The sequence below is a fragment of the Chiloscyllium punctatum genome, chromosome 36 (genome assembly GCF_047496795.1).
Source record: "Chiloscyllium punctatum isolate Juve2018m chromosome 36, sChiPun1.3, whole genome shotgun sequence".
NCBI classification, from domain to species: domain Eukaryota; kingdom Metazoa; phylum Chordata; class Chondrichthyes; order Orectolobiformes; family Hemiscylliidae; genus Chiloscyllium; species Chiloscyllium punctatum.
Genome location: NC_092774.1, coordinates 34,039,449 through 34,048,876, shown reverse-complemented (window position 1 = coordinate 34,048,876; position 9,428 = coordinate 34,039,449).

Here is a 9,428-nt window from a genome sequence, read left to right as displayed (position 1 = left end):
GAAGACATGGGGAAAGAAATCTGAAACCAAAAGATACATCAGCTTCTGACAGAGCCACTTGTTTCATTCCAGTCGAGAAGAAATGTTTGCTTTTGTCTGCTTGGACACTGGTGTGGCAGGAAGAATACTGATACACCCGAATGAGGGAGATTCAGTGCGTTGACTGTGAAAAGTACAGTACTTCACACCAGTTACTCAGCTTGGAGGATCAAAGAGACCGTTCACTTGCTCTCTGTGCGGGAAGGGCTTCACCCGCTCCTCCCACCTGCAGAGACATCAGTGAGTTCACCGACCATCGCAGGGGGATTGAAGGAGCTTCGGCCGAGTGCCATTATCGATTGCATTAATAACCCAGTTCTAGGGACTCCCGGGTTTGAATCTCACCAAAGCAGATGGCGGATTTGGAGTTCAGTCAGAAATCTGGAGTTCAGAATCTCATTATGAAACCATTTTCGGGGAACAAACTCCCCAATCTGATTCACTCATGCTTTAGGGGAGGAAACTGCCGTTGGGGGAAAGGATTCACTCAGTCGTCCCAGCTGCATCCTTTCCCTGGTCTGGCCGATATGTGACTCCAGACTCACAGCAGTGTGGTTGACTCTTGACAGCCCCTCTGCAAATGTGCGGGGAGAATCTTACTTGCATACAAAATATGGGTTGCAATTGCTGAGTGAAGCAATACTTCCTCCAGGCGAAGGCTGCACCAAGGATCGAATTACAAAGGGAAAACTCAGCTGACCAATAGTGAAGAAAGTGGGATGCAGGGGAGTGTGTGTGTGTTTAAAAAAAAGCTACTTTTTATGCACCTTTTTGCTGGGACGATCTGAAGCTGCAACAAAGTTGGGTCCCAACAAAAGTTACCTGAACTTACCGTCGGACTCAGACATTGAATGCTATGAGATCCAACAGGTTTTTTTTAAAGCTGCTCATTTCTTTCAATCTCCGGTGCGAGGTTTCCAATGTCTTCTCTCAGAAGGAGCAGTCAATGTGTAGCTCATAGTATTAGAATCGTACATTTTTCAGGACTGATGGTTCATTGTTTCCTCAGCATTGTAAAGTTTACTGGCAGCAGTGGGAGGGGTGGGCTGTTTTCACTGGAAACAAAGTTAAAAATCCAGTTATAGTCCAACAGGTTTATTTGGAAGCACTAGCTTTCGGAGTGTTGCTTCTTCATCAGGTAGCTGTAGAGCAGGATCATAAGACACAGCATTTGTAGCAAAATGATATATTGAACAAATCTCGACTACTTTTAAGTGTTTCATCTTTAGAATGGGTTGCAGGTTTCAGTTCATTAGTATGTAAATCCCAAAACTTCTTTTAAGTCACAGTCTCGAGATAACTTTACAACGAGGTGCCATCTCAGCCCAGACAATGCATGAATGATGTGAAGTTCGAGTCTGTCTTGAGTCATACTGGTTCTGTTCCCAAAGTAGGAATTTATAAAATATTACATGGATTGACTGTCTGCAGATTGTGCACTTTTTGAGCAAAATAGAATGTATCTACAAATATAATTCTGCAAATGAAAATTCACCCCATCTTCTTTTCTATGTGTGCATGCATGAGAGTGAGTGTGTGTGTGCATACACGTGGGTCTGGCTGAGAGACTGTGTGTTTGCGTGTGTGCATGCTTGGTAAAGTGAGAGTGTGCAGGAGTATAAGTGAGAGGATGTGTGTGTGGTTGGGTACATGTGTGTGTGTGGGTGGGTACATGTGTGTGCATCTGAGAGAGCGCGTATATCTGAGAGAGTGCCTGCGTGAGTATGTGAGAATGTATGGCTGTGTGTGAGAGACAGCCAGTGTAGTGGGGTCACCTGTAATGCAACATGAACCCAAGGTCCTGGTGGAGGCCATCCTCATGGGTTCCAAACTTGGCTATCAGTCTCTGCTCAGCCACGAGAAATGATTAAGCAGTTACACAATAGACACGGGAGAGGGCAGGGTGAGACTTGTCTTTCGATTTGCAAAAGGTGGAAGGCTCTGGATGATGTGATCTCGGGCAAACACAACTTGGAGGACCTTCGGCTGAGAGAGGTGGAGCTGGAAGCCAGGTTGCTGACACGCTGGGAGGGCAAGGCGGAAAGTTAATCAGATGCTTTTTATTCCGGGAGATGGTCTTTCCCTCCGGACAGAGCCTTCTGATGGGATCAGTGGTCAGGGTCAGGAGGGCGTGAGCCCGGGTCAGGCAGGTAAAGGGGATCTGAGAGAAGGCTGCAGGGGAGAGGAGCTAACTGTGGGGTGGTGGGAGTAAGAACAACGTTAGGGAGGGGGGGATAAGGGACAGAATAGTGACGGGGATTGCCACCATTCTCTGCAGTTGGCAGCAGAAGCACAGATGGCATCAGAATCTGATGCCAGGATTCAAGAACCGCTGTGCTCTAGGCTGGAGAAGTGGGAAAGGGAAGTGCAATGGGTGTGGTCCAACAATGTCAGCAGGACACAGCCTCTGCTGAGGCTGCATGAGAAGTTAAAATCTGCAAAGACAAAGCAGTACCTCAAAGCACTGGGTGGGATGGTGGCTCAGTGGTTAGCAATGCTGCTTAATAACGCCAGGAGCCTGGGTTTGATTCCACCCTTGGGTGAGTGTCTGTGTGAAGTTTGGCATGTTCTCCCCCTTGTGTCTGTGTTGGTTACCTCTGGGTGTTCTGGCTTCCTCCCACAGTCCAAAGATCTGCACTTTAGGGTGGATCAGCTGTGCGAAAGTGTGCAGGTGAGCTTGCATCTTGGATGACCATGTTAGTTTTGGTTCCTTCATTTGTAAATCCCAGAACTTTTTTAAACTTACATTCTCAAGATAGCTTTTAACAATAGTTGTCATCTCAGCTCAGATAATGGATTGAAGGTGAGACATTGAAGTCTGTCTGTGTCCCAATGTTAGGTGAAACTGATTGTATTTCTAAAGTGGGAGCTACAGAATCCTACATGGATTTATGCAGTTTTTTAGTAATTCGGAATAAATGGACTTCTGCAAGGAAGTGTACAAACAACTGACCAGGAACACGACAGGCAACTACCAGCTGATCTGACCAAAGAGCACAACCGTGAACTGACAGCATTCATCAAGACTTCTGATCCAATCCTTCCAGAAGCTCAGCATCCATGGGCTAGTTGAATCCTGGATGTGTCAGTACTCTACACCAGCATTCCTCATGACGATGGCATCACGGTAACAGCTTCAGTACTCAATACCAACAACTGCCAATCTCTGAGCACTGTCCTACAACTCATCCGCTTCATTCTCAACCACATTTTCACCTTTGGCAACCAGTTCTTCATCCAGACACATTGAACAGCCATGGGGACCAAATTTTCACCCCAGTATGCCAACATTTTCATGCAGAGGTTCGAACAAGGCTTCTTTTCTGCACAGGACCTCCAACCAACACTATACACCAGATATATTGATGACATTTCTTCCTCTGGACCCATGGTGAGGAGTCACTGAAACAACGATACTGTGATATTAACAAGTTTCATCCCACCATCACACTCGCCACACTCTTTAGTATCTGTCCCATTTTTGAACACATGCAGCTCTAACAAGGATGGGTATCTCAGCACTTCTCTGTACCACAACCCTACGGATAACCTGACAGTGCTACACTTCTCTAGTGAAACATATTAAAACAGCCACCCCCTCTGGACAAGTCCTTCACATACACAGGATCTGTTCAGGTGAGGAGGAACATGGCAGACACTTGGAAGTACACAAACATTCTCTCATAAGAACGGGGTACAATGTTCAACTTATCAACTGCCAGTTCCAATGTGTCACAGCAAGAAATTGGAATGACTTCCTTTAGGAGACAGACACGAGCTGCAACCAAAATGGTACCCTTTGTTGTCCAGTACTTCTCAGGAGCTGAAACACAACGCCATGTTCTTCACAGCCTGCAACACATTATTGATGAGGATGAGCACCTCGCCAAGACCTTCCTCACGCCTCCACTTCTCGCCTTCAAACAACCGCCAAACTTTAAACAGATAATTGTTCTCAGAAAACTGCCTGGCCTTCAGGACAACACAATACAACTCTGTCACGGCAGATGATGAAAGACGTATCAGTGTGTTGACATGATTACCACCATTACACGTGGGGACACCACCCACCGTGAGTACAGCAGGTACTCATGTGACTCAGCCAACATTGTTTATCTCATATGCTGCAGGCAATGATGCCCTGAGTCTTGGTATATTGGTAAGACCCAGCAAAGGCAACAGCAACAGATGAATGGACACTGCACAACAATCACCAGCGAGGAGTGTTCCCTTCCAGTCGGGAAATACGACAGTGGTCCGGGACATTCAGCCTTGGACCTTCGGGTGACTATCCTTCAAGGCAGACTTCAGGACAAGAAATCACGGAAAGTGGCTGTGCAGAGGCTGATAGCCAAGTTCAATACCCATGGAGATGGCCTCAACCAGGACCTTGGGTTCATGTCACACTACACTATACATTCTGTGTGTCTCTCTCTCTCACTCACTCACTCAAACACACACGCGTACATTCACACACACCCTTTCGCAGACTTATACCCCATTACACTCTCTCACACACACATGATCACTCGGTTTCTCCTGCACACACTCACACATAAAAGTTTGTGGGTTGAATTTGTACTTGCAGAATCGCATTTTATTTTGCTCAAAAACTCATACACGTAAGATTCTGTAATACCACGATAGAAATAGAATCCGTCTGACCTAACACTGGGCCACAGACAGACTTTAACTTAACATCTGCTTGAGATGACACCTATTATTAAAAGTTGGCTTGACAACGTAACTTTTGAAAAGTTCTGGGATTTACATGTGAAGGAATCAAAACTAACATGGTCATTCTAAAAGATGGTAGAGGTCAGCTAAAGTTGTTTAATATTCCATTCCATGACACTACAATCCTGTTGCTATAAAGACTGTGTGTTATGATTTTGCTCCACAACCAACGGATGAAGGAGCAGCGCTTCGAAAACTAGTGATTCCAGATAAACCTGTTGGGCGACAACGTGGCATTGTGTGATTTTTAACTTTGAAAATCTGACAGTCATGCCAACATCTGCATACTGCGCTTGCTACTCGGTGTCAGCAACGAAATGCGCATGTTCCACGGTGTCAGCAAGACATTACGCATGCTCACGCAAAAAGCGGAAACACTCTGTGACTTTGTTTTGATGGACCAATGAGAAGCTCTGGAGGACCGGATGGAGACTGGTCCTCCTGCCAATCACAGCAAACCCATCGTTTGGATGCGGAAGTAGGACCATGTGCTTCTGAGGTGGTTGCTGCTTCTGCTCCTCTCCCTCTGAATGAAGATTGAGCTTCACCCCAGACTGCAACTTCCTTCCTCTGTCCAACATCTGTGAGTAGAACACACTTTTCTCAACCCCTTTTCCATTCTGGGGTTGAGCTGTTGACTTGATGGAACTGAAGGGAAACGGAGTGAATCCAGGGAGAGGACAGACTCTGGAAAAGTTAAAAACAATGACTGCAGATGCTGAAAACCAAATAGTGGATTAGTGGTGCTGGAAGAGCACAGCAGTTCAGGCAGCATCGAACGAGCAGCGAAATCGACTTTTCGGGCAAAAGCCCTTCATCAGGAATAAAGGCAGTGAGCCTGAAGCGTGGAGAGATAAACTAGAGGAGGGTGGGGGTGGGGAGAGAATAGCATAGAGTACAATGGGTGAGTGGGGGAGGAGATGAAGGTGATAGGTAAAGGAGGAGAGGGTGGAGTGGATAGGTGGAAAATAAGATAGGCAGGTCGGACAAGTCAAGGAGACGGTTACTGAGCTGGAAGTTTGAAACTTGGATGAGGTGGGGGAAGGGGAAATGAGGAAACTGTTGAAGTCCACATTGATGCCCTGGGGTTGAAGTGTTCCGAGGCGGAAGAACGCCTCATCTTCCGCCTCGGAACACTTCAACCCCAGGGCATCAATGTGGACTTCAACAGCTTCCTCATTTCCCCTTTCCCCACCTCATCCTAGTTTCAAACTTCCAGCTCAGTAACTGTCTCCTTGACTTGTCCGGACTTGTCCGACCTGCCTATCTTCTTTTCCACCTATCCACTCCATCCTCTCCTCCTTGACCTATCACCTTCATCTCCTCCCCCACTCACCCATTGTACTCTATGCTACTCTCTCCCCACCCCCACCCTCCTCTGGAAAAGTTAGTCCAGGTCTTTTTTCAATGGCAAATACAGGAGAATTGACATTTCAGGCTCGTGCCTTTCATCAGTAATGATGTGTGGATGAACAAAGGGGCCTCTGCGTCCTTCTAATCCAGTCAGTGCAAGTTGTCAGACAGGTACAGCAAGTAGTGAGTAAAGCAAGTGGTATATTGGCAAGAGAAATTGAGTTCAGAAGTGGGGACGCCTTCCTGCAGTTTGGGCGTAACTGAATATATCCAAGGTTGAGTTCATCTGAGTTTTGAACAACAAGATGTGATGGTTATGGGGGAAGAAAGACCAATACAGATCACTTACAGAAACAGACCCTTCAGTCCAACTAGGCTATGCTGATATGTTCTCAAACTGAACTGGACCCACCTGCCTGTGTTTCACCTCTATCCCTCTGAACCTTTTATATTGCAGTCATAGAGATGTACAGCACAGAAACAGACCCTTCGGTCCAATTTGTCACTGCCTATCAGTTATCCTAATCTAGTCTATTTGCCAGCCCTGGGCCCATATCCCTCGAACCCCTTCTATTATAGACCAATCCAAATGCCTTTTAAATTCTGTAATTATACCAGTCTCCACCACTTCCTCTGGCTGGTCATTTCATATATGCACTACTCTGTGTGAAAAGGCTCCCCTTAGAGCTCTTTTATGTCTCTCCCCGTTTGCCCAAAACCTTTAGTTCTGCACTCCCCCACCCCAGGGAGAAGACTTTGTCTATTTACCCTATCCATGCCTCTCATGAATTTATAAACCTCTAAGGTCATCCCTCAGTCTCCGACGCTGCAGGGAAAACAGCCCCAGCGTATTCAGCCTCTCCCGAGAGCTAATTTTTTCAAATCTGTCAACATGCTGGTAAATCTTTTCTGAACCCTTTCATCTTTCACACCGTCCTTCTGATGGGCAGGAGACCAGAGTTGCACGCAATATTCCAAATGTGGCCTCACCAATGTCCTGTAGAGCTGCAACATCACCTACCTCCCAACTCCTTTACTCAGTGCTGTAACCGATAAAGGAAAGCATACCAAATGCTGCCTTCACTATCATATCTACCTGGGAGTCTACCTTGAAGGAACTATGAACCTGCACTCCAAGGTCTCTTTGTTCAGCAACACTCCCCAGGAGCTTACCATAAAGTGTATAAGTCCTGCTTTGATTTGCTTTTCCAAAATAAGGTACCCCATGGCAGGCTAATGCAAAAACTACGGAGGTATGGCATTGAGGGTGCATTAGAGGTTTGGATTAGGAATTGGTTGGCTGGAAGGAGACAGAGGGTAGTAGTTGATGGTATAGGTTCATCTTGGAGTGCAGTTACTAGCGGTGTTCCACAAGGATCTGTTTTGGGACCATTGCTGTTTGTCATTTTTATAAATGACCTGGAGGAGGGGCTTGAAGTCTGGGTGAGCATGTTTGCAGATGACACGAAAGTTGGTGGAGTTATGGACAGCGAAGAAGGATGTGGCAGGTTACAGCGGGATATAGATAAGTTGCAGAGCTGGGCAGTAAGGTGGCAAATGGAATTCAATGTAGCTAAGTGTGAAGTCATTCACTTTGGTAGGAGTAACAAGAAGATGGATTACTGGGCTAATGGTAGACTACTTGGTAGTGTGGATGAGCAGAGGGATCTTGGTGTCCATGTACACAGATCTTTGAAAGTTGCCACCCAGGTAAGTAGTGCTAATAAGAAGGCATATGGTGTACTGGGCTTTATTGGTAGAGGAATTGAGTTCCGGAGTCCTGAGGTCATGTTGCAGTTGTATAAGACTCTGGTGCGGCCTCATCTGGAGTATTGTGTGCAGTTTTGGTCGCCATACTATAGGAAGGATGTGGAGGCTTTGGAACGAGTGCAGAGGAGGTTTACCAGGATGTTGCCTGGCATGGTAGGAAGATCGTATGAGGAAAGGCTGAGGCACTTGGGGCTTTTATCATTGGAGAAAAGAAGGTTTAGGGGAGATTTGATAGAGGTGTACAAGATGATTAGGGGTTTAGATAGGGTTGACAGTGAGAACCTTTTTCCGCTAATGAAGTCAGCTGTTACTAGGGGACACAGCTTTGAATTAAGGGGTGGTAGGTATAGGACAGATGTTAGGGGTAGATTTTTTACTCAGCGGGTTGTGAGTTCATGGAATGCCCTGCCAGTAGCAGTGGTGGACCCTCCCTCTTTATGGTCATTTCAGCGGGCATTGGACAAGCATATGGAGGTTATTGGGCTAGTGTAGGTTAGGTAGGCTTCGGTCGGTGCAACATCGAGGGCCGAAGGGCCTGTACTGCGCTGTATTTTTCTATGTTCTATAATCCAGCACTTCACACTTATTTAAATTAAACTTCATCATTCATATACTAATCCAAATGTCTTTTAAATGTTCTAACTGTATCTGCATCCACCCCTTTGTCTGGAGATTCATTCCACACACAAAACACTCTCTGGGGGGGAAGAAAGTGGCAATCCTCATGTCCTTTTAAAATCTTTCTCCTTTCTCTCTTTCAAATTTTGCTCCGTAGTCTTGAACCCCCATTCTAGAGAAAGGATTTTGGCCGTTCACCTCATCTATACCCCTCACGATTTTATGCTCCTCCTCTACTCCAGTGGAAAAATTTCCAGCCTATTAATCTGAATGTAGGTATATTCATGGCAGGTCAGGCAGCATCCGAGGAGCTGCCTGACCTGCTGTGCTTTTCCAGCACCACTCTAATCTAGACTCTGGTTCCAGCATCTGCAGTCCTTATTTTTACCTTTTACGTCGGTAAACTCATATCTACTTATGATCTGTTCAATGCTGATGCAAGCTCGACAGGCTCAATGGCCTATTCCTGCTCTCAATTTGCACACTCCTAGTCCAGGACAGCAAGAGACCATAAAACACAGGAGCAGAAATTAGGCCTCTCAGCCCATCAGGGCTGCTGCACTATTAAGTTCTGGCTGATAAGTTTCTCAATCCCATTCTCCCACTTTCTCCCTGTAACCATCGATCCCCTTGATACTCAAGAACCTATCTATCTCCATCTTAAATCTACTCAGTGACCTGGCCTCCACAGCCTTCTGTAGCAATGAATTCCACATATTCACCACTCACCGGCTGAAAATGTTTCACCTTATCTTTGTTCTAAAAGATATTCCTTTTACTCTGATGCTGTGCCCTCAGGTCCAAGACTCTCCTACCAATAGGAACATATTCCCCATGTACACTCTGTCCAGGCCATTCAGAATTCTGTCTGTTTGAATTAGATCTCACCCCTCCCCAAGTGTGGGCCTGTT